Genomic DNA, 24817 nt, shown 5'->3' on the forward strand with positions numbered 1-24817 from the left:
TCGTAGTTCTTCGAATATAATTCGAAAATCATATCTCAGAAACTGAAAAACATACATTTCTGAGTTTTTGATATGATAGGCCAAATTTCCTGAATTTTCTGATAAAAATATAAAACCAGGGTACCCCTTTGGTCCCGAGACCTTAAAAACGTGTTAAAAAACTAATATTGGGTTTCTCATTAATGTTTAGACTACTTTGATAATTTGAGAATCCACTGAATCATCATTTCCCAGCGAAATTCCACACTAATCAAACTTATTTTGTTTACCTTTTGTGCATCCGACGCCCCTGTCATGAACTCAACCGAACTTGTGAATGCCTGCCGCTGCGAAGTCGTGTGCGAAATTCGACTGTGATGATAATGAATTTCGGTCGAGTCTAAATGGGTGCAAATGTCGCAACATGTTTGCATATTTTTTGCACAAAAACAAAATTTGGCCCATTCACCGCATTTTTCCTGAAAACTTTAATTCAATATTGATCTATCGGTTTGGCTTTATTAAAGAGACTTTCAGCCCTTGGCTGGTTCGTCTCTAGAATATAATTCAATAGCTTTCAAACAAAAAAAAGAAGTTTTACCTTCCTTTTGCATCACGCTGGGAACAGCTCGATGGAGTAGTGTACGGTTTGGGTAAAAAAAACCCTAATTCCAAATGAGGGTTAAAATCGGTTAACTGGTTCAAAAGTAATGATTTTTTTTTTTGAAAAATTTACGTTTTTAAAAACTTGGATTTTTAGGACCACCATATATGCAAATTGGTCACTGTTGCGATAGCATTTCGCGACTGTATTTTTGCGTATAGAGCTTGCTGACGTTTATTCACCTCTCTCTTTCAAGCATGCAGGCGGGATAGGATTTGTTTTCATCGGGAAACCTTTCCTGATGAAAACAAATCCTATTCCACCTGCATGTTTGAAAGAGAAAGGTGAATAAACGTCAGCAAGCTCTATACAAACCGCTAAGTGGGAACCAAGTTTCTATAGTGGTCTAGAATAAGAATGAGAATAAGGAGAAGAAAGTAGTTCTGTGAAAACGTATGCCACTAGAAGTCACATCACTAGGTGGCGAGAATAAATTAGAATAACAAATTATTTATAAAATTATAGTGTATAATAAATAAGTAGAAACATGTAACATTTGAGCCATGAAGTTGTATATTAATGAAGTGTCATTAAATCAGTCTGCGGCTAACACTATATAGATCCGGCAAAGCCGATGCCAACTGACGTTTGCCAAACTGGATGATAGGGCAAAAATACCGGTTACACTGAAAAATTGTAATATGCATATACTATTTCTTACTGCAGATGAATTAATAAATAATTTGTTTTAGCTTTAGCTTATCCACAAATCTGGAAAGTTTTGATTTGCTGAAAGAATTTCAGCCCACGACCATTCGCTCTACCCTTCGGCAACAGTCACCCTAATGATGAAATAAAAAAATACGAGTCTAATTATTTTCGAAGAGCTACGAACCCACCAAGTTTCACAACAATCGGAGTTGCACTATATCGTTTTTCTATGGAATAGCTGCTATACTATTCACGATCTATTCGTAATGGAAACTTCTTCGGTTTTCTAGAACGAAGAGTATTTTCATGCCTTACAAACGATATACGAATTTAAACAAAACCAATCGGTGATGTATGTTTCTTATAAAAAAAAAGCGATTCATGCTTCACTAATCTAGAAGCTTTATATCAGTTGAGACGTCTCTGATTTTAAGTGATTTTATTTGAAGAACTTCTTCAAGGCCTTTTTTCCATTCCACTACAAGTTCCACCTGAAATTACTCTAACAGTCCTGGACAATCTTCGTCAGGAAGCAAATTCGTTATTCGGAGATCTCTACGTCAAGTGCCTGCAAATCTTGAAAACATGTTGTGAATGTTTTCGCACTGCTTAATATCGGCAAATCATTTCAAATATCTACCTGATGTAACTACTGTCTGCATACCCAGTATCCCTTGAACCAGGGCCCCTCGTATCCTCCTACCGATAATCTGCCCAGATACGCCAATGCTGCAACAACTGTTCGATGCTGTTCGACGTGCACTGAATTCACTAGCTTGCGCCGCACCACGTCGCCGAACGAAGTCCTTGCAATCAACCACCAACCCGGCGGGGCAGCTGTGAGTACCTGCTGCAGCTTAATTTTGATCGCAGTTGGAAACAAATAAACCATCAATTACACGACACAATTCAGTTTGAAAACGATTTCCCTGCGCTCCACCCGCACCTCTGTTTGTGACACAGTTTTCACTTCTTCAGTTCGTCCCACGGCGAGCTGATTTTTGTTGTTCGACGGAAAAAATACTTTTCATCCATTGCATTGACTTGTTTCACCCAGTTTTCAGCAGCAAATCAACAGCCCGGCGAGAACGAATATCAACGACACTTTTGCTGGAGAGGCACTACTTCAGTTAGTGTGGCACATTTTTCCTACCCTAGTTCCATTGCTGCCTTGAAGTTCCGAAACTCTTGGAATTTGTTACAGTCAACAGCACTTGTGCGATTCATTCGTTATCTTTGGGGTCCTTCCGACCGGGCTCCAATTTCTGGAAACCACATTTTGCTCATTATTTCGTTCCGTTTCATCACCCCAACATCCTTCCTTCCTACGGTTGAACCCTTTCCCCGAAGCGTCCTCTTATAGGCCTGAATTGCCACTTTTCATGTGCCGAACAGCAGGAACAAAACACACAATGCAAACCACGAATCACACCATCCATCGTCGGCCAACCAACCAGCCAACCCGCCAACTCGACGATGGTCCTTCTCGCCTTTTTTTTTTTGCCTTACAACCGCCCCTTCAAGGCACTACGAGAGTCCTTGGCTCGCAAATGGAAGACGGAAGCACCCTGCCCTGGCACACACAAACACCCCATCAGTCGTCGTCCGTCACCCAGATCACAATCGATTCCGAAACTCGTTCACGTTTTCACGCCAACAACCGGCCTCCACTTTTCGTGCTTCCACTCGTTCGTCATCGACCGACGGTTTTCCCGTGTTTGTTTTCCACGTAAGAAAATCCATTCATCGCGGCGTTCAAGGGAACGTTTCGTAGGTGCCTATCGGTTCGCGCTCGTAAGCTAGAACGAGTTTCCGCGTCCCCGAGAAACCGAGAGTAAACAACGAACGTTTGATGGTGAATTTTGAGGGCCACTCTTTTCGTCACGGTGGTGCCGACAAGACTGACGGTCAGGTTCAAGCTGTCGTCCGGTGAAGTATGCAGCAGTAGTGGCCCCAGCAGCCAGCGTGCGTGCATGCGTGGGTGCGAGCAGCACGAACCGCCGCGAGTTCCAGCGTAGTGCAGGTGAGCTCGAATTCCCGACCGTCGCCGTTTTGGTGAGTAACCGTCGCGTCGTCGTCGTCGCCGTCGCCTGGCATGTCCTTGGGAGTGCGGGCCGATGAGTGTCCGCCTCGCCAGTTCCGGGTAACGGTGAGTGCGAACTCAAATCGCAAGAGGATTTCATTGTGCGAGGAAACTGCTCGCCTAAAATTAGAGGTACGATATCTGAAAGTGGCTTGAGTGTGCCCGACGATTTGCAGCTCCTGCCTATTATAATTGTCTGAAACGGATGTATCTATTGCAGGAGGAGCTCAAAATAATGAATTTTGATTTGATTTGACGTGGTCAATTAGGTCATTCGATCTCCAGAAGAGAAGTATTGAAAGGACAATCAAATTTGGTTTTGCTTGTATTTCAATTTGAAATTAATGAAACGGTAAACTTTCGACGTTCTTGGCAACCATCGATCATTAGATCATGTTCAATTTACCGTTACGCCTGACTGTGGAATATTATTAAATTAATATTAAAATTTGAGAAATCACCCTTAACATCATTTCACAAGCCGTTTGTGTTGGAATCTTATCAGATCTAAATTGTACGACGTCTCATTATTTCTTCGTAAAGTATATGGTGAATACTTTACGCTAAACCCACTTCTAATTATGCCTTTTATTTAAAGATCCAACTTTCATCACAATTTTATTAAGAGTAGCAAATATAATAAATTATATGTACAATACTAAAATGCTCTTTGTTCAGAGGTTCTCCAACTTTTCAATGGTTGCCGAATTATGCGTGATGATGAGCCATTTAAACTACATTATCGTTTTTCGAAAAAATCCTAGTCAACTTTAGATTGCCATATCTCAGTTATTTATCAACCGATTGTTTTATTTTATTAGTGACAAACCACAAAACATTTCATTTTTAAATATTGAAAAAGATCGGTTATAACTATAGTTACAGGTTGATTGTATTTCGACAATAGATCTTACAGCAAAACGTTGTTATATCCTTATGGTGTCTTCACTATAAAATTTTCTATCTTGGTGCATTTTATTGTCAAAATACTATGTACCTTGGAGATTTCTCAAATTTCCCAATATACTCATCCTTTTGCTTTTTTGTTGCTTGGGTACCACTATTTATTTTGAGAATTTTCAAGTGAAACTACTAGCTATTATAGAATATATGAAATAAATTACAAATTTCCAATACAATTATTTAGGAACTCTTACAGCATTATTACGGATTTCGTGCTTGTTTGGGTTGATTGAGGATAGCTCGGTGAAAATTAGTAGCTACGGCGATTTTTAATCTAGCGTAAACTGTTTTTTTTTCTCAAACCAGCAATATTTTTAATTTTGTTTTCAAAAATACATCTAGAAGTTTTAGAATGGCCGGGAATCCTCTAAGAAGTCGAACCCATTTTTCTTTTTTTTATTGTCATTAGTTCAACAATTGTTTGTAGAATTTTCCTAAAAATGCTCCTCAAAGTTAAATTCTTAAGTTTTCGAGGTTTTTGATCGAGGTAATTCCCAAAACATCTGAAGTTTTTCATTACCAAAGTCAATGAGAATAATATAAGAGCATTTTTGGTTATTTTCAGATCAACCAATGCATCAAGTTTTGAAAAATTAATGAAAACGGTCAAAAAATTAATGCATTCTACTTTAGTCATCTCTCTTGCATTCCTTGATAAAACTTTGAGATGCATTTTTAAGTTTTTCCAAGATAATTACTTAGAAGGCGGGCTTGGTGGTCTAGTGAGTACCGCTTCTGATTCGAATGCAGAAGGTCCTGGGTTCAATCCCTGACCCGTTTCTTTCAACCTACTTTGTATCTTTCTATCTACTCTCCTCTCTACATATACAACTCATGTATATTCATTTGTTCATAGCCTTCGCAAGATCCAGAAACGGTTAAAAAGTGTCAATCTATCAGATAACGCATACGAGTTATGCAATCCAGCGAACTGTGTCGCATAAACTTCATAGTAATAATCTAACTAATCTATTACCTTACACCTGTCATAAACGCACCAATGTGTTATCCCTCTGCCAACTACATCCCACCAGCACTCCGACATCCACATGAATTTGAGCAGACGCAGAGGTAAATTCGGTCTGATGTGGAAACAAATGATTCCAATCATCACTTCCTTACCCTTCCTCACATTGACCTGCAACCTGAAGTGGCAGGCGCCATTGTCGCCTTAAAATAGAAGATCATCATTGGTTCCTTGTGTGAGTGTAGCTGGTCTGGCGATACTGGTGTAGCATCTACGGGTGGTCAGTCAAGCTCAAGCAAGATAAGAGGTACACTAATTACGTAAAGCAGAATTTGATCATTTTGACCCCTTCTCTCCCCTCATGTAACGCTTTTGTAAGGAAAGCCAACAGTTTTGTATGGATCGTAACGCTAAACTCGACTCCCCCCCTCTCCCTATAGCGTTACGTAATTTGTGTACGATGCCAAAGCGGAAAAGTAGTTACAACGTATGCAAAACAATAAAGTTTAAATAAGACACCAAACCCAAAATAACTGTCAAAACTGTTCTGCTTTAAAAGAACCAAACCTGTCAAACTCTATAGTGAACAAAATAGGTTCTCCTTCCCTTGAAATAAATAATATATTATTGATCTTATTTTTCGAAGATAGGTTTAGATTTCGAAGGCAAATTCCAGGAAGAATATTTAACGCAGAGATTGTGGACCTTACTAAAAAAAATAAAAAAATGGCGTGAATTGAGCGGTTACCATCTATAAATAATTTTATTTTGAAATATTTGAATAAAATAAAAAAATTGAGGGTAGTTAGAATACTTAGAGGGATTTTGAAAAAAATGTTTAAATGTCAAGTTTTGCAAGAAAAACAGAAATACTTTTGAAAAAAAAAAAATGATATTTGCGCACTCGCCAAATAACGAAACATTACCCTTGTGAATAAACCAAGTTTTTGCGACCCAAGCTTTTTTTATAAAAAGTGGGTTTTTGCTTCCACTTTTCAAGAAAAATATTTATAAAAAAGCCTCTTTATTTTATATTTTTGCGTCCTCCTTATCTTACATTAACTTTTTTTTTCTGATATGGATCGATTCCGGATGAGCCTTTAGTATTAAGTTTTGTTTTTGTAATTATTGTTTTTTTTGAAAAGATAAAGAGGTTTTATGCCTCTTTGAGAACGATTTCGAGATGCAAAGAAATCACTCAAAGGGGCTTTTCCCTCTTTCAAAATTATAAGTTAAATAAACAACAACAACAACTTTTTTGTTTGCGTATCGTGAAAAAAAGCAACTTTGTAGTTTTTGAACTACTTCTCATATGATTTTTTTAATGGAATTATTTGCATCCTTAATAAATATAAGAATAGCTACCAATACCATTTTTCAGAATATTGTGCTTCCTAAAATTGTAAGAAAACCTTTTTCATGATGGGAATTTTATTATTCCTCCTTCATACGTGCAAAAACACACTGTGATAATAAGACTTTTCCCAGAAAATCCCCCACATAAAATAAATATTTCAAGGATTCTTTCGGAAATTCCTCAAAATATAGTTCGAGAAACGGTGAGACCTTTTTACGCGGTTTTTAGGATTTTGAACTGAGTTCACGAATTAGCGCGGTAGTATCTCCCGCGTAAAAAAGACCTGACTGTAAAACTTTGTTTAATTAATTCCAAAACTGTTCCATGAATTCATTTTTTTTCCATAGCCTTCCATGAATTCCTTTTGAAAGTTCGTCTAGAACACCTTCCTGGATTACTTTAGAAATCACGAATGAGCGCGATACGTATCCTCCGCGTAAAAAAAGGCCTGACTGTAATGCATTCCGAAATTTTTCCATGAATTCTTTTTTACCAAATTCTTCCATGAATTTATTTTGAAAGTTCTTCTAGAGCACCTTCCTAAATTGCTCCTGAAATCCCGCTCGAGAACCCTCCAGAAATTTTACTAAAAATTTCTCTAGATTAGCTTCCATGGGTTTCATTAGAAATTGCTCCATGGATCCTTTCAGTAGGAATCCGTACGAGATTTTTTGAAGGATTTTTTCAGAAATGCTTTCAGGGTTTTTTTTTCAGAAAATTAAAAATTCAGGATTCTGCCAGAAATTTCTTCAAGGATTTCTTCAGAAAATCTTCCTTTGGATTTTTTCCAAAGTTTCCTTCAGAATCATTACTTTCAGTGGTTGAGGTGAGAGTTCCTCCAGAGATTGCTAAACAGGAGTTCAGGCGTAGACTTCTTCGGAATTTCCCCCAGATAGTTCTCGATGAAATTCTTCAGTAATGTCTCTGGCGTTTCCTCCAAAGTGTTCTCTTACAATTTTTCCGTATATTGCTACACGAACTTTTTCAAAAATTCGTCCTAAGATTGCTCCAGGATTCCTTTCACTATACCCTTCAAAAAATTTATAAAAAGAGTTCCCCAGGTTTTCTTCCAAAAATTCCTCAATAAACTTTTCTAGGAATTCCATCATTACTTCCTAAGATTCCTTTAGTGATTGAGATTCAGTGAAGAAATCTCAACTTTTAAAATTTCTACAAGGATTCTTTCGAAAATTCCTTCTTGTATTCCTTCTGAAATTCCTCCGGAGATACCTTCAAATATATTTTAAAAGACTCCTTCAAAATTTTAGGCATTTCTTCAGGAATTTCAGCAACGGATTACTTCATGAGTTCTTCCATGTTTTTTTTTCATAAATTCCTCTTATACTTTCTTTGAAATTTCTACTGAGAATGAAAATTCGTCCAAGGATTTCTACAAGCTTTTTTTGAGAAATTCTTCAGAATTCAAAGATTTTAGAAATTACTAACAAATAACTGGCAGAATTCTTGAAAAATCCATGGAAGAATCTAAGGGAAGCTTAACAGTTCAATCTTGGTAGCAGCGAAAACAATTTTGCATCTAGATCGGACACTATGGTTTTAGTAATTTATTTAACGTCTTTCAAGGACTAGAAGCTCGTTTTCTTATGAAGACCCGATTGAGCTCTACGAAAGTTTTCCATCTAATGGATTTAAAATTGTGCTCCCAATGGCCAACTTTTGAACCTACTCACGATTTTATGCGCACAAATGTCTAGAAAAAAAAAAAACATAGGAAACTTCTGTTGGAACTATGAAAACAATTCCAAGCGGAAATCTATGCAGAAGTCCCTGCATAAATTGCAGACAAAGGTACTGGTGGAAATATGGAAGATATTCCTCAATAAATTTGTGGGGGAATCCTGGAGGATTTGCTGAAGGAATCTCTTCTGGAGATACCAAGGAAGAACTTCTGGAGATACCTCTGCAGGAATTCTTGGAGGAATTTCTCAAACAAGTTCTAAAGAGATTAGTACACAAAAATCCTTGAAGTTCTGTCTGGAGATGTTTTTAAAAAAATTACTGAAGCATCACTGGAAAAAGCTCTGGTAGAATCCCTGAAGAAAGGCCTGGATAAATCCTAAGAATCTTTTGAGAATTCTCCAGAGGATCTTTTAATGGGTTTCAGAAAATATTTCTGAACTTCTAAAGGGAAGTCCAAGGGAAATTTCCCAAAACATCTCCGAATCTTTGCGAATAAAAAAATCCTGAAATTGCTTCTTTTGAAGAAACCTTTAAAGGAAATTCCGACGAAAATCTCCAGGGGAAACTTCTGATTTGTGGAAGAAAAGAAATTATAAACGATAGAGAAGAAATACTCGAACAAATACATGCGTCTGTAGCAATCCTTATAAAAAAACATAAAGAGTCCCTGAAGAAAGTCCGTAGCCTAGTTTCATGTCGAATCTTTGGAGAAATTTCTTGAGAAACTCCTTCAGAGACTCGAGAAAAATTTCTAGAGGTATTCCTGAAAGAATCTCTGAAGAAATTTTCAAACAAATACATGGACAAGAATGGAATCCAGCGTACCTGAACGAATCTGTAGAGGAATTCTTGCTGAAATCATTCTAGTGAATCTTGTGGAAATCTTATTTATATGAGAAAAAATGATAAATCCTGAAAGAATTGCTAAAAAAAAATTCTTGTAAAGTCCCTGGCAGAAATCTTGAAGGAACTACTAGAGAAGTTCATAGAGAAAAAATCATTCTAAAAAAATCTCGGTCAGATCTTTTAACCCTCTAATACCCAAATTTTTTATTTTGATCTAAATATCATTTTTCGTCATCTAAAATCGATTTAAACAAGTTTTGGAAGATGAATCTTTTTAATTCTCGATTTCGTGAATTTCAGTTTTTGATTTTTCTAATTTTTATTTTTGAACATCCCCACACTTTTATATTTTTCCTGGAAGCCAATTTGGGGAACGGATTTTTTTGAGATGAAAACATTTTCAGATTTTATGATTATTGTTGAAATATTATTATTTTAATTTTTTTCACAGAAAATTTTATTTTCCGTGTAATTTTAAGGAAAATAATTTTAGAGTGTATTCGGATAGAATGATTTGGAAAAAATCAAAATATGTTAATTGTAGCAATTCAATACAAAATAAACAATGACTTCTAAAAGGTGACTAAAACATAAATTTTTCAATGATTTCTAAAAAAATGTAAAAACGCTTTAAAATACACCAAAAACTATTTTGAGATATACAGAACAGTCCTCAATATCAGTCAAAAATATAAAAAAAATGATTTTCCACGAACACAAACAAAACGAAACAAAAATTACAAAAATGCTCAAACTATACCCCGTCTAAAGGCGGGATTTGGGTATTAGAGGGTTAAAGATTTCTTGCAGAACTCATGAAAGGTATTCCTACAAGAACGCCACACTTGCGGTAATTACAGAAATATTTAGTGAAAAAATAATTCATGAAGGCCCCAGAATAATTCCTAAATAGGCGCATTTTTGAAGTAATTTCCATTAGGACGTACCAGTATAATGGGCGCCTGAAATTATGAAACCATGAGTAACTAGCTCTGACTTTACCATGAAAGCACTGAGCTGTTTGCTGATATTCCTGCAGAAGTTCTTGCTTTGATTCGTTCTGAAACTCCTGTATGTACGTTATTCGATGCTTTATTTATCATTTTCTTTGCTAATGCTAGATTAACAACAATATACTAAACCTGTTGGCATAACATGTCACTTCGATCGCTCCCTTCTTCATTCATTCATTCAATCAGATTTAAGCTTCCAGTGAATCTTCGAGGAAAGTCTGCAGAGATCTATCCAGGCATTGCTCTAAGCATTTTGAAGTGGATTTTAGAGCCATTTTTTACAGGGCTACCTCCAAAGATTAGACGGAATCCATAGCGGGTGTATTTTGTGTAAGAAATTATAAAGCATTCGTTGACACATTTCTCCTCTATCGTGCTGGCAACTGTTGCAGCTATCTAATCGCATCAATTGTTGAACTAAAAATTTGTTTGTTATTTGCAATGGGATGTTAATCAGGTTTTCCTCATTTCTTTGTTTGCAGGTAATTGGCTGACCCCTTAAATGAATTCATGTTTGGCTGTTTTGAGAGAACGATGGAAAGCGTGTAAGTATATAAAACGGTATAGCAAATTATTATTTATCCTTGATGAAAATTAATAAAATAATGACGGTATAACTACGGCACCGGTGGCCAGGGAGCATGTATAGGAGAGCGGAAAAGGAGGTTGCAGGGGCGTTTCAGGGCAGTTGGTTTTAAGGGGTACCAGGTGATCTCAGAGTTATTTCAATGGGGTGCCAAAGGGCTTTAGGAGGTATCAGGCGCGTTTCAGGGGGTCTCATGGGATTTCACGGAGCTCCAGATGATCTCAGGGTAACTTCAAAATGATTCAGGGGTGTTTCATGGGGTCTTAGTAGATGTTTTAGGAGGCGTAAAGGTGCTTTAGGGGTATCAAGGGATTCCAAGGAAGCCGCAGAGGTTTCAGGGATGTTTCAGGAAATACCAGGAGGTCTCAGAGGCATTTGAGGAGGTTTGATGGGCGCTTCAGGAGATAGCAGGGAGCTCCAGGAAACTCCAGGAAACCAGTACGTTCCTAAGGTCTGGGGGATTTTAGGGGGCTCCATGGGGTTTCTGGGGCGCTACAGGGGATCCCAGGTGGTTTGAAAGAGGTACCAGAAGACCTCAGATGCGTTTCAGGGAGTGTCAGGGGTTCCAGACTCAGATGCGTTAAAATAATCTCATCGGGTTACATGAGGTGCTTCAGGAAGTCACAAGAGGCACTTCAGGAGGTCTCATATGTGTTTAAAGGAACTCAGGGGTTCCAGGAGGTCTCAGGAACTTGAAGAGGGATTCCAAGAAGTCTCATGGGGCGTTTCAGTAGGCCTTGGGGGGTTTCAAAGATGCAACACCCGTGAAGCCCTCTGGAACTTCCTCTTTTTAAGCTCCCCATGAAGCCTTAAGAAATCGCTTGGTGTCATCTGAAACCCCCAGGGGATTTCCCGAAGAAGGCTCAATACCTGCACTGAAAAAATAGCTTAATTTATATGTGTTGTGTGTTAATATAATGTTATGTGATTAGAAAATACTACGTTGGCGCTAATTAAAATGGAATTTTTTGTTTCAATTGCAATTACTTTCGTACCAACGTTTTAAAATGTGCAGATTCCGGGTATTTTCTGAGCTATAAATGAACGGAAATCAATTAATAATCACCCCTCGCATTAATAAATTGGACTCTTTTCGCAAAGAAGAGTCCAATCCAAGAAAATGTATTCATCTTTTCGATTATGTTCCAAAACTGTGTTCTTTATACTAATATGTTGCTTATCGCTAGTCGCGCGTAAATACAGGCTATAGTTGCCATCTGGTGGATGAAATATTTCCTTGTCGAATATGTAAATATTTTAAAATTAAGAGATACTTCCAAATGCACAGATTATCATCGTGATTAATGTCGATAACATACGTCGCCACGTAGGAGTATAGAATAAACGCAATGCTAGAAGCTCATCCACTCTTCTAGCTTCAACCGATTGAGTTCTTTTGCACCATCCAGCTTTTCCGGACTTTCTTCGATGGCGAGCACCTTCACAATCTAGCAAATCCACTCAATTCGACCCACTGCTCGACCACATTTTCCAACCACCCACCACCCACAAACAGAAGGCAGCAGCCAGCAGTGCACAACCAGCCCACTCGAACCGAGCTTACTGGTATCTCACCCAACTGCTCGAAACCCGACCGCATCCCGAGGACACCTTCGCCCCAGCGAAGGACGAAACCGAAGACGGCCGATCTGAGTGTGCGGGCGACCCAGATGAAACTACCTCATCTCCGGCTCTGGTGGTGGCTCCTGTGGCTCTGCCAGTGCATGGAAGCTTCCGCCGTGGATTCTCTCTCTCAGTGCGCTCGTGTTCGTCCTGCAAGCAACAACAAAACGGCATTCGAATCCGCGTACATTACGGGGTTCCGCGTCCGTCGCGTTTTTCCCTGGTGTGGATGGATATAGCATCTCCGATTGTGTGACACGCAGCCAGTCAGCTGCCCGCCGCCGGTTCCCCATTCGCCCGGCCCCTTCCGTACGACGAGCGGGAATTACGGTAATGTGCTGCTCCGCGTAGTTGTTGACCGTCGATGACTCCCGGGATGGGACAAGATTTTTGAATCGACGTGTGACCGTTGTGCGTGTGAATGTGCATGTGATCTCTGTCAGTGGGGTAATGAACTCGGAGAGGGGGTTGGAGGGGATGGTCACTGCAGGGAAGATCGACGAAATGGATCGTTACTTCGAGCAGCTGTTTTTCGTCCTTCCGCTCTGCAGCTTGAGATGACTTGTGGTGTGGGGCAATTTCTGGCTAGTGGATGTTATGCAAGCGCGTGACTTGAACGAAGGAAAGTTGTGCAGTCTTCCGACTGGGGGTTTTTCATTGTTCAGCCATGGAATACTGACCACCGACGTCAACGATGTACTCTCGTGGTGCAACGGAAGAGTGTGCATTAGTGCGCTGTCCTTGGAGCTCCACCGCCGGGAAGAAGGCGGACGTACATCAGCATGTGTTGGTTTTGCTTCCAAGCGAAAAACGTTGGTGCTCGGAGTTGTCTGGATATAAAAAAGGTGGAAGAAAAGTGAAAAAGCTGTGTTGATCTACTGCAAAATGTGTTCTCGGCGAAAACGGGGCTCGGCTCTTAGCGCTGTGCAGTGTCTGTGGGCTTCTGCCACAACAAGAAACGGCAAACGAAAACGTCGATAGGGAAATGTTTCGTTTTACTGGATTATTCTGGCTGGAGGCGTGCTGAAGTATCTCCTCTACACACATGTACGAAAGTGAGGAGAGACAGTGCAACTTCATCGCAGTGGAACGCGATGAGCACTGCATTAGGATGAGCAGTTTGCTGGAATAGATCTCTGCTTTTTTATCGTGTGTAGCTTTTGCAGCGGTTCTGCCAACTGTCCCGAGGCGGTTTCAGGACACATCAAAGGAATTGCGGTACTGTGGACGTGGATATTAGCTGCAGTGGAATTTTGAGTATCTGTTGCACTTCGCTTTGAGTGGATTGCGAGTGGTGGAATTATAAAAAAAACAACTGCGAGTCTGGAACCAGAAGGGTGAAAGTTTGTTTTATAATTGCAGCAAGTTAATTAAGGGGGCAACTTGTGGGAGACACACTAGAAGAGTGTCAACTTGTGGAAATGAAGCACGTCGTGGGAGTTGCCAGACGTAATGGAATACGTAGGTTCGTTATTCGTTTGTGATAAGTTACACGTTCCATTGGAAGCATGCCGTAGCATCGCAGGAGACAACAAGCAAATTAGTGGACTAGTTTGAGAAACTCATTACCGTGAGTTTTATCATGTAAGGGGGTCACGAACATGTGAAATGTGCTCCACGGTGCTTGGATCATTCTATAGAAACGGAATTATGTAGATCAAAAGTAATTGAGTCATTTGGTTTTCTTTAGAATAATAGACGAACAGTAAACACATAACGTTATCTATTTTATTGGCACGCTGGCTTCCCCTGCCCAAAGGGTTCCAGACCCTAACCAATTCATGAATGTTATTTCTGAGATGTAAAACTGTGATGCAACAAGAACAAGAAATAAAATAAAAAATCTTTCATTTTCAAGTAATGGTTTTCAAATCCGATGCCAAGTGGCATGACGTCAAACCGGACATACTGAACTATTAGCAGTATATGCTCTTATTCAGAAACTTATCACGTTTCATAACAGGCACGTTCCGTTTATTCTACCGATTAGCTGATAACTGCTGGTGTGTGTTTGTCGTATTGAGTGATGGAAGTGCACTTCACCACCGATGACAAATATGAAAATCACTGCTTGCTTATCCGAACAAGCAAAGTGCTAAGGCGTTTGTGAACGTTGTATTGTACAAAGGAGTGTGCATTTTTTTGAAGCGATTTCAAAAAATGATGATTTGATATTCATTTAGTTTAATTAAGCTCTTGAATGTTATCAACATATTTTGGAATTAATTAGTTCGTAAATAAGCATTAATTGTGTTTCTTATCAATAACGCTGGACATCGGTTCCTTTAGTGAATGGCAGAGGTGAAAAGTGGTGTTTAGAGTCTATCTAAAAATTCTGATTCGTCTTAACGGCTTGAACGTGCAAAGTATGCTTCCCAGTTGTTTGTTCTATAAGCACGTTCACTGCATTGACTGTAGAAAGAACTCTTTGCCAATGATCGTGTGCATACATGTATCGTGTTCCGGCACGATGACACTCTATAGTAGGGATTATCAAATTACAACCTGTGACCCTCGCAAGCCCATGCACAGAGGGGGGGGGGGGGGAGGTGCTTAGAGCTTTCAACCCGAAACCCTCCCCATCTTTTACGCACTGCCCTGGACTTCCTCAAGGATCTGTGCGGCACGGTTTTGAAATAAATGAGAATGCAGCCATTAAGAGATTCTTTAACAATTATCTTAAATTTTCCTATATTCGGGATGCCTACTTCCCTGAAGTGTTTTTAGTTGTGAATAATTTTAATAAATCTCAATTACTAATTTTGTATTCATTCTTTTATGTTCTGTTCCAGCTAAACGCTTCTAGAACAAAGCTTTAATGATAAATGTTTGCTAATGATTATGCAATAGGAGTTCTGACGGAACACAGACGGCATTTGAATGGAAGTCTTGTGTTGATTTTGAAGTTTCTTTTGAACATAATATCTGAAAGATTTTGAAGCGAAATTTAAGAGAAAATGTAAGAATTTCAGAGGTAAAAACAAAGAGTAGGATTTCTGACGGATTTTTTTGATTTCTGACAAAAAAAATAGTAAATATCTGGCAGATTTCTAGGAAATACCTGATTAAATGCAAATGCTTGGTTTGCTAATATTTAAATGACATTTGGAACAGCTGAACTACAGACTCGTTCAGCAGACGGGGTATAGTTTGAGCATTTTTGTGTTTTTTTTTTCTAGACAATCAAAAGCTTTATATATTTAGGACTACAGATTTTGTATATCTCAAAAATGGTTTTAATTTTTAAATCATATTTACATTTTTTTCAATTTATTTTTTATTTTTTTTTTGTCTGTATTAACGAGATTTTTAGCCCTAGGCTAGTTCATCTCGGGATCCTCGTTTTACCTCCCTTTCGAAGGAAGAACTCACATTTAGGGAGTTTGTCGGGAGTGGGATTCGATCCCAGGTCCTCGGCGTGATAGTCACATGCTTTGACCATCGCACCAGGTCCAGTCTGGTATTTCTAATTTTTTTTTTTATATTTTGGTCTTTATTCGAATGTAATTGTTTTTCTGTACTGAATTGAAACAATTAACTTATTGAAAAAAAAATCTCCTTAATCATTCTTTTAATGATAAAGCGTAAAGATGAGTTGAATGCACTATCAATTTATTTTTCTTAAAGTTACGGAGAAACTTTCCATGAAAACATTTTAAATAAAAATATTTCATCAATGATCCTAAAATCTCAAAATGTTTTTGTCCTAAAATCGGTATCCTTAATGAGCTTCCAGGAAAAATATTTAAGTGTAGGGACGTTCAAAATTGAAGAAAAATCAAAAACCAGAATTCACAAATTCACAAATTCGCAAATCAAAAATAAACACCTCTCAAAACATGTTTACATAATTTTTTTTACATGTTTACATCGATTTTAGAAGACAATCAATGATACTCAGACCATGTTCAAAAATTTGAGAATAAGAAGGTTTAGCAATAACCTTTAAGTTCATTTCCTTCATAAAATAATATTGGACAGAAGATGGAACTTGCCATACTTGACAGAATTGTAGGGCGAAATTTCTAGTGGAATCACTCAATGCACATCTGAATATTTTGAACTAACTTAATAAAAAATTCCAAAAAGTTTTTTTAACCTTATTTGAAATCTTGTACCGACTCATTCTTATTTGAAATATTTGATTGATAATTGCAGATATTATTTTTCTCATATTTTCGAGTCCTGTCATCTGAACGGAGGGGGCAAAAATAAATAAGGAACAAAAAAACTATTGAAATTCTTCTTCTTCTTCTTTGTGGCTCTACGTCCCCACTGTGACTTGGCCTGCCTCGCTTCAACTTAGTGTTCTTTGAGCATTTCCTCAGTTATTAATTGAAGGGCTTCCTTTGCCTGCCATTACATGAATTTGTATATTGTGAGGCAAGTACAATGATACACTATGCCCAGGAAGTCGAGAAAATTTTCCCGACCGGAACGGGAATCGAACCCGTCGTCTCCGATTGGCGATCCATAGCCTTAACCACTAGGCTAATTGGAGACTATTGAAATTAAACATTATAAATTATAACCACTATTGAAGGGGGGGGGGGGTGGTTTACCATGAAGCAAATTAAATATATTCATCGACCTTATTACTAAAAAATAATTTAAAAATCTACAAAAAACTTCTTGTTAAGGAACTGTCAGTTTTGTCAGAAATTCCACTTGAATATATTATGAAAACGAATCTACTTCTTGCAGAATATTGATTAAATACTCCTCTGTAAATTTCGCTAGATTCTCAAAAAAAAAAATCTTGAAGCTTCTCCAGTAGCATTAAAACAAAAAGTTTTGTCAATTGAATCAAATTTGGGATTCTGCATAACTGAATTTCACTCTACTTACGACTTCACAATTTATCTCGCTTTGCGTATGCTGAAGGCAATCTCACCTAAGCAGCAGCAAGCCGAATTGATCTGAATCATCGTTCAATTTTCATTTCACTGCTACAGAAGGAATCAATTATTGAAATAAATTGTTATTTCCCGTCGGAAAATTGTAAACAAACAGTTGTCTTCATTCCATGGAAGGTGCTGGTGAATGTTTGCGCGGATTGTTCTGCTTACGAAACATCGTATTTCACAACCACAGCCAAAGATTTCTTCGTTGCACTGTGATGGCGTTTCATGATTTCATGATTCACTAAAATATTTTTGTCATTATTTTAATGCAAAATCTATCTCAATTTAAAAGCTTTCTACTCAGTAGTACTTTGAACACATGATTTGATTTGGATTGCAAAGAATTTGACCGACTTTTCGAATACACAACTATGGTCAAATTATAATTATTATTGACAATCCTATGCACCATAGTGTCACGTAGAAGTTGTGACGGGAATTAATTCATGTTGTATCTGAAATAGATGTGGACTGGATGGAAATAAAATTCGAGAGGCAATTTTTCAATCTTATCATTTTAAGGAACTTTAAGGAATTTTAATCGAACGATGTGGAAAAGTTTAATTGCTATTTTTAGTGGATATCGATAGGTACGGATAACTGTGGACAAATTGATTCGATGTAATCGAAGCTGGGAACACATAATAATAGATCTGCCATCAAGAAATGAAAAAAATATCGTTTTTACGATAAACGGCATATTTGCGTACTAGAAAATTATGTGGGATGCCACAATTTAAATATTCAGCAATTTTCTTATGAGCTTTTTTTTTAATTTCCTGAAATTTCTAAAATAGGATATACTGAAGAAATTGAAAAAAAAACTAACACATTTTTCAGAAGCCGCTTAATGAAGCTCTCGAAAGATGTTTCATAGGATTTAAAAACAATTTGGGTTGCATAATGTTCATAATGCAACTCAAATGAGCTGCATACCCAAGTAACCATGATACTGGATATAGAGCATCAACTTCGCTTTATAATGTATTATATGACATGCGATATAAAGTTGTTTTGTCATATAGGTACCATTAAAGTAGGTTTAAAGTCGAAAGTGGCGCTACTATTGTTGATTTGTTGTGATAATTGCTAAAGCATATAAAATGCTTGTACCATATAGCTAATGCAATGAAATAGTATGAAATGCATAATTAAGACATCATGTCAACAAAAGAAAAAAATTTTTTTTCAATTTTCTATCTGTATTTTTATCTACTCATACCTGTTCCGATACTCTCACTCTGATGTTTTTTATTCTATTTCGGGAATTGAACCTTGACTGCTGAAACTGGACCGCGATGGAACTCGGACTTTTATGAAACCGGGGCACTATTTATGTTAAATAAGGAAACCAATACCTCAACCCCACATATTTTTTGTTCCCTCAACATCTGATTGTCTTCATGTCCCAACCAGAAACCAAAAAAAAATACACAATATTAATTTTCAATCAGTAACATCTGAGCATGATAATCTAAGTTCTACGCAACAATCCATGAAAATTTGGATTTGTTTTTCTTTTCTTTTGAATGGTTGTGTTTTTAAAAAGGTTGTACAATTTTTTTTTCGAAATAATGTTTTTTTTCTGTTTACAACGATAAAAGCATTAGTAAAGGCAAATAAACATGCACGCATATGGCCTCCACTTTATCATCTTATGCAACATTTTATACGATTACTGGCTATCTGGGGAGAGGAGACCCCCCAGACAACCAGTAATCGTATAAAATGTTGCATAAAATGATAAAGTGGAGGCCATATGCGTGCATGCTTCCATTTAGGCGCATGTAAAACGTATGCATATAACCTCCACTTAATCATCTTATGCACCATTCTATACGATCACTGGTTGACTTAGTCGCTCATTAATAATCGGTTCTTAGAATGACGAAAATTAGATAAACAAGATATTAGCCAAAAAATATAAAAGTTTTGATTCACAGCGCAACATTTTTTTGTCTCAAGAGCAAACTTATGTGTCTCTGACAGATTTTGGGCTGCTGAATCCGAATCCGGGCTCAGATTTGCTCCAGCACGTCACAATTTTGCGCTATACCTCAATTTATAAGGCAAAATATGCGATTTTGGGCTTTTTTGACTGCATGCCATTAAGCATGGAAATATATTTTTTAAGCAATCAAAGGATAAATTGGTCAAATAACATCTAAATTAATGACTCATGCAAAATATTTCGTTTTACCAAATCAAATTTGATAGATTTAAGCATTTTATGTCAGTATCTAAACTTGCATGCAACTTTTGGAGGGCGACTTGTATGGGAAATATCGTACCTAACATGAATCGCTTAAAACTATCAAATTCGATTTAGTAAAACGAAATATTATGCATGAGTCGTTAATTTAGATGTTAATTGACCAATTTATCCTTTGATTGGTTAAAAAAAATATTTCCACGCTTACTGGCTTGCTGTCAAAAAAAGCCCAAAATCGCATATTTTGCCCTATAAATTGAGGTATAGCGCAAAATTGTGACGTGCTGGAGCAAATCTGAGCCCGGATTCGGATTCAGCGGCCCAAAATCTGTCAGAGACACATAAGTTTGCTCTTGAGACAGACCAAAAGTTATTTTTTGTTACGCTGTGTTATCCAGGAAATAGAAAATACAAAAATGCTTAAACTGGACCCCGTTTGAAGATGAGAAAGATATTATGGCGCCAGCACCAAACCGAATAGCGACGTTTTGACTAGCGACACTTTTCGACTAGCGACACTTTTCGACTAGCGACACTTTTTTTCAGTACCGAGTGCAGTGCGCTGTGTGCGTTCAATGATGCACTATCATATACGTCACTTCCGACGTATGTTGTAAACAACCCAAAATTAGCAAAAATATTTTTCTTAAAAAAAGTTTTTTAATTTCCAACCGAAATCATAATATGGATTGGGTATTAGAGGGCTCAGTGGATTTGGAATAGACTTAGAGTTTTTTTTCTAAAACCTAGAAAAACTGAAAAAATAAGAGAATTTTATTTTCATAAACAAGTAGACGCCCTTACAATCACGATGTTAAATAATATTTATTGTTTATTACATGAAAAATTATTCAACTGATGAATGAACTACATACAAAACTTTTTTTAATCTCAAAATTAGTTTAAAGTTTGCCTTGACCACATTTTTTTCGTAGCCTAGGAAGTCCCAGAAATATGGGCAGCATATACGATTTCCTACAAAGGCTCTATGATCTACATCCAATTTCCAGTTTGTTTAAAATTTCAAAATTATGTTCGAAACTGTTTTGGACGTCGAAATGTTTCCAATATTTAATGTTGATACTTCAAGAATTCCAAATACTGTTACGAAATCATTGATGTTTAGCTCCCATTCTCAATAAGTCGTTCCGAGTTATTTACTTTGAAACTCTTGAAGCACTAGAACCACTAAAATTCTGTTGAATTCAAACAATTGATCTTGCAAATATATTTAGATTAGTTGCAAATATGCTCTTGAATGGCTTATGCCCGCATTCAGCTGATAAAACCCAAATTTGACTCACATTGAGGACTGGGTCGAGGATCACTGCTCTACACCCGAAAAAGTAAAAAAAATCCTTTGCGAATTGAGTCTGAACGCAGTGGGAATCAAATCGAATTTAATATTGCCGATATTTATTTTTAACCAGAATTTTATTCTAAATTTTGATGGAATTTCGGAAATTCTATCAGGAAATATTAGGGGAGAGTTTTTTTTTAGAAATATCCCAAGCTCTTAAAAGCCCTACGATATTTTTTCCAAAAGTGTCCTTTCCTGATTTATTTAACAATTTTGTCCAGTCATCCAGTAAAGTAAAGAAAGCTACCAAGGATGTATCTTTCAGGCTATCTGCAGAAGTTCATTGCAATCAATCAATTAATATTTTGTTCTTTGTAATTTTTTGAAGGAAGTGCTGTGATTATCATGGAAGCTATCTCACGGTGAAATAAGCATCCATACCGTGAAACTCTCTTTCTATATCAATTCATCGTAGTTTTCTGACGAATTTCTTGCAGAATCTCAGATAAGGTTATAATGAGTATTAACCCTTTGGAGCTGGAGGGGTCATAAATGACCCCAACCTGGAAACAGCTGTATAAATTCACCCATCCCATAAAACAGAATACTGTCTTCGGCAAAGTTGTTGCAAATTGAGTTCTCTATTAGGAAAAACTGGCCATATTTGTATTTGGAACTTCATTGATAACCATCCTGAACACCATGAAATGTGGAAAAACGAAATAATTGACATACCAGTTGATCTTAAAGCTGAATTTGGATGTAGGTTACGTTTATATGTATTCATTTAGCCTTCGTCAATAATATCAAAAGGTGTTTCATATTCTGGGATGTTCTAGGTGTTCCAAACTGTCCTATAGCGAAGTCCTTCAAATCTACAAGAATAATTTTATGTATTTTCAGCACAAATAATAGCATTGCATAACCTACTGGGGTACGTGAAGCTCTTGACATTTACTATGTCATTTATAGACACTATAGGGATATTCCAGATCAGCCTAACTACCCGAACTCCAGGTCTACACTCGTTGCAGTAGCCATTTCTGCTATACTGAGTAACATTGCATACTTATCCGCGGTTACTGGACCAATCTGAAGTCTACTTTTTATTATAAACCTTTGGGACATTCAGGGTCGTCCAAACTGTTCAATAATGAAGTCGTTCAAATCAACATGAGAAACTTTGTGTTTTTACCATAAACAATAGCATAACATAATCTGCTGAGATCAGTGAAGCTGTTGAAATCTCATTTGTCATTTAGAGACACTATGGGAATGTTCCAGGTCAGCCAAACTATCTTTGAGTTCAGAACTTCAGGTCTACACTCGTAACATCAGCTATATCTGACATACTGAGTAACGTTTCATAACCAATCGCGGTGGCTGGATCAACCTGAAGTCTACTCTATATTGTTATTAAACTTTGAGGCATTGAGGGTCGTCCAAACTATCCTGAAGTTTAGCTCTTGATAGTAACAGTAGTTATTCTCACAATGAACTTTAGACTGTAATCTGTGATTCCCCTGGCAAATCATAAGTCATTTTAAGATAGTTTTGAGATACTCCAGATCAACAACACTACTCCTGAGACCATTGCTTCAGATCTTGTGATAATAGCTTTTGCCACTACGTCAAGTAGTGTTACATAATCCTCTGTATTTACCAAAGCAGTTACAGGAACAATAAGCGTTGTACCTATTATATTTTTAGGATATTATGGGCTTCCTTACTGTCATGAAGCTTAGTTGATAAAAACAACCACTGTAACTTTCAGAAGACTTACTGGACATGATAGATTACAAATCATAGCTTTGTTACTGTTGCACCCGCATACTTAATGATCTAAACTCAAGAACAGTTTTGATGACCTAGGATATCCCTACTGATGTGATATTGTCTATTGAACTTTCAGAAGACTTACTGAACATGATAGATTTACAAATCGTATCTTTGCATAATGAAAGAAGTTACCGTTACACCCATAGACTTTAGGATGTAATCCCAAGAACAGTTTGGATGACCTAGGATATCCCGACTGATCTGATACTGTCTTTTAAACTTTCAAAAGACTTACTGAACATTATAGATTACAAGTCGTAGCTTTGTATAGTGAAAGAAGTTACCGTTACACCCGTAGATTTAAGGATCTAATCCCAAGAACAGTTTGGATGAACTAGGATATCCAGAAAAAAATTTCCGCATAATATTCTACCGTTTTTGTGCTATTGATCACCAAAACTATAGAAAAATGTAGAAAAAAATCCATAATAACGCTTGGGAAAATTCCGGCTTCAAAGGGTAACAATCATGAAGTTAGAATTATGGTGAATCATATTACATAGACACGATCAAAAGTATGGGGTCCATAACTCAAAAAAATGATTTTTTAGGTCCACATCTCCGCCAAATACCGTCTAGTTTCAAGAACCTAGGCAATCTAAAGTTTTCCAAATTTTCTAAAAAATAAATTTAAACTTACGACAGTGTTGCTGGAAATTTGGTCACCCATTTTTAAGATGAGAGAGCTATTTTCTTTTAGCTTTTAACTGCTTTAAGCCAACCTCAGCTAAAAATGTATGTAAACCCTTTCTACCGTCATTTCTATAAGAAAAAAAGATTGCGCAACGATCGCATTCATAACGCTTGAGTTCAAAGGACACTCGCAAATAATCCCTTTCAGTTAGCAATTACTGTAGCAATTCTTTGTATAGATAGAAGCAGTGAAAAACGTTTTTGGTTTTTATAGTTTTTACATACATTTTGAGTTTGAAGTGATATTTCTGGTTTTCCTTTGAAGAAGGCATCAGCAATTACTAAATCGTCGCGACGCATCTCAAACGATGATTGGCTGCACAGCCAAACTCCCACCAATCGTTGAAATGAATCAATTTCTTACTTCGTCCTAAGATTCCCTGTTCCTGACAGGCCGACCCGCTCAAATCGGACCAACATTGATTGTTTACCTCAAATTTGCGTGCAATCTCTGTCAGAATACAATCCTCATAATCATTAAAATTGATTGAGATATAACTCCGGTCACTTCCCCTTTCGATCGTTTTGTTTACCACTGCCAACGCCATCCACATCACCACTGTTCTGCGGTCCTTTTCATAACAAGCCCCAGGAAATAATCCCACTTTTCTATCCCACCAATTCCAATCACAAGGATACTCAATCCCATAAAAACCGTCAAAAACAGCCCGTTTTCTTTTTAGCCGCATGTTCGAGAAGAAACTTCTCGTTCCCCACATTTTTCGGATCGGCTCCCACACCGGCCATCTGAAGGGGAAAGCTCCAAATGGCATCATTAAATTCATCATAATAGCCATTTCCGAACGGCGAAGCGCAGCGCACACTGACTGGAGAGGAAAATAGAATATTCAATAGTAGGAGTACCACATCGGGGATGGCAAACCAGCTGTCAGCACTAAACGAACAACTTGGGGCGAAAAGCGAACGAACGAAAAAAAAAATCAAAAGTCAAACGTTAAACAAATAATACAGACCGATATTTATGCAGGAGGATGTTTTTCCTCCCCATTGAGTTTGTTTTTCTTCGCTTGGCTTTTTCTTCTGGACCAACAATCACAACAGTGGAAAGCAGATGCTACTCTTGGTTTTCCCGAGGGGAAGCGAACTGCAGTGAATGATCAATTTTTGCTGTGGAGTAGAGTGCCTGAGTGCAAAACTTTTCTTATTCACATAAATTTTTCACACAATTTTTCATTGTTTCACGTGAACTTTCGTGTTAGTATTATTGACTACGTTAGAATGTAAGTTATAAGATCTATTAGAAATTTTCCTAGACATCTAACCATTGCCAACGGATTCATTTATGAATCCGAAGATTTTGTCTTAAGAAAAGATTACTCGGAGATTCATGATTTCAATAAACATCTCAACGGGTTTTATCATCAAACCTGGTCCACTCCATTTCTAATGGATTTCCGCGATTTGGTCACTCTTAA

At 37.4% G+C, this 24817-nt stretch overlaps 1 protein-coding gene across 7 annotated transcripts in view; it reads left to right on the top strand.

The window, feature by feature from the left end:
- LOC109425214 (tyrosine-protein phosphatase Lar) overlaps nt 1-24817 on the top strand; it is an 830826-nt gene that overhangs the window by 424367 nt on the left and 381642 nt on the right. For 3 of the 7 annotated variants that reach the window (XM_062851028.1, XM_062851026.1, XM_062851027.1), the window contains exon 1: nt 12406-12880. The exons of 1 other annotated variant lie outside the window; for it this stretch is intronic. The gene's annotated coding sequence lies outside the window, so the exon portion shown is untranslated. Of the gene's footprint in view, nt 1-12404; nt 12881-24817 lie in introns of those variants that run through there. 3 more of the 7 variants (XM_062851023.1, XM_062851025.1, XM_062851029.1) reach the window with 3 other exon arrangements.

Source organism: Aedes albopictus, chromosome 2 (assembly GCF_035046485.1).
Source record: "Aedes albopictus strain Foshan chromosome 2, AalbF5, whole genome shotgun sequence".
Lineage (NCBI taxonomy): Eukaryota > Metazoa > Arthropoda > Insecta > Diptera > Culicidae > Aedes > Aedes albopictus.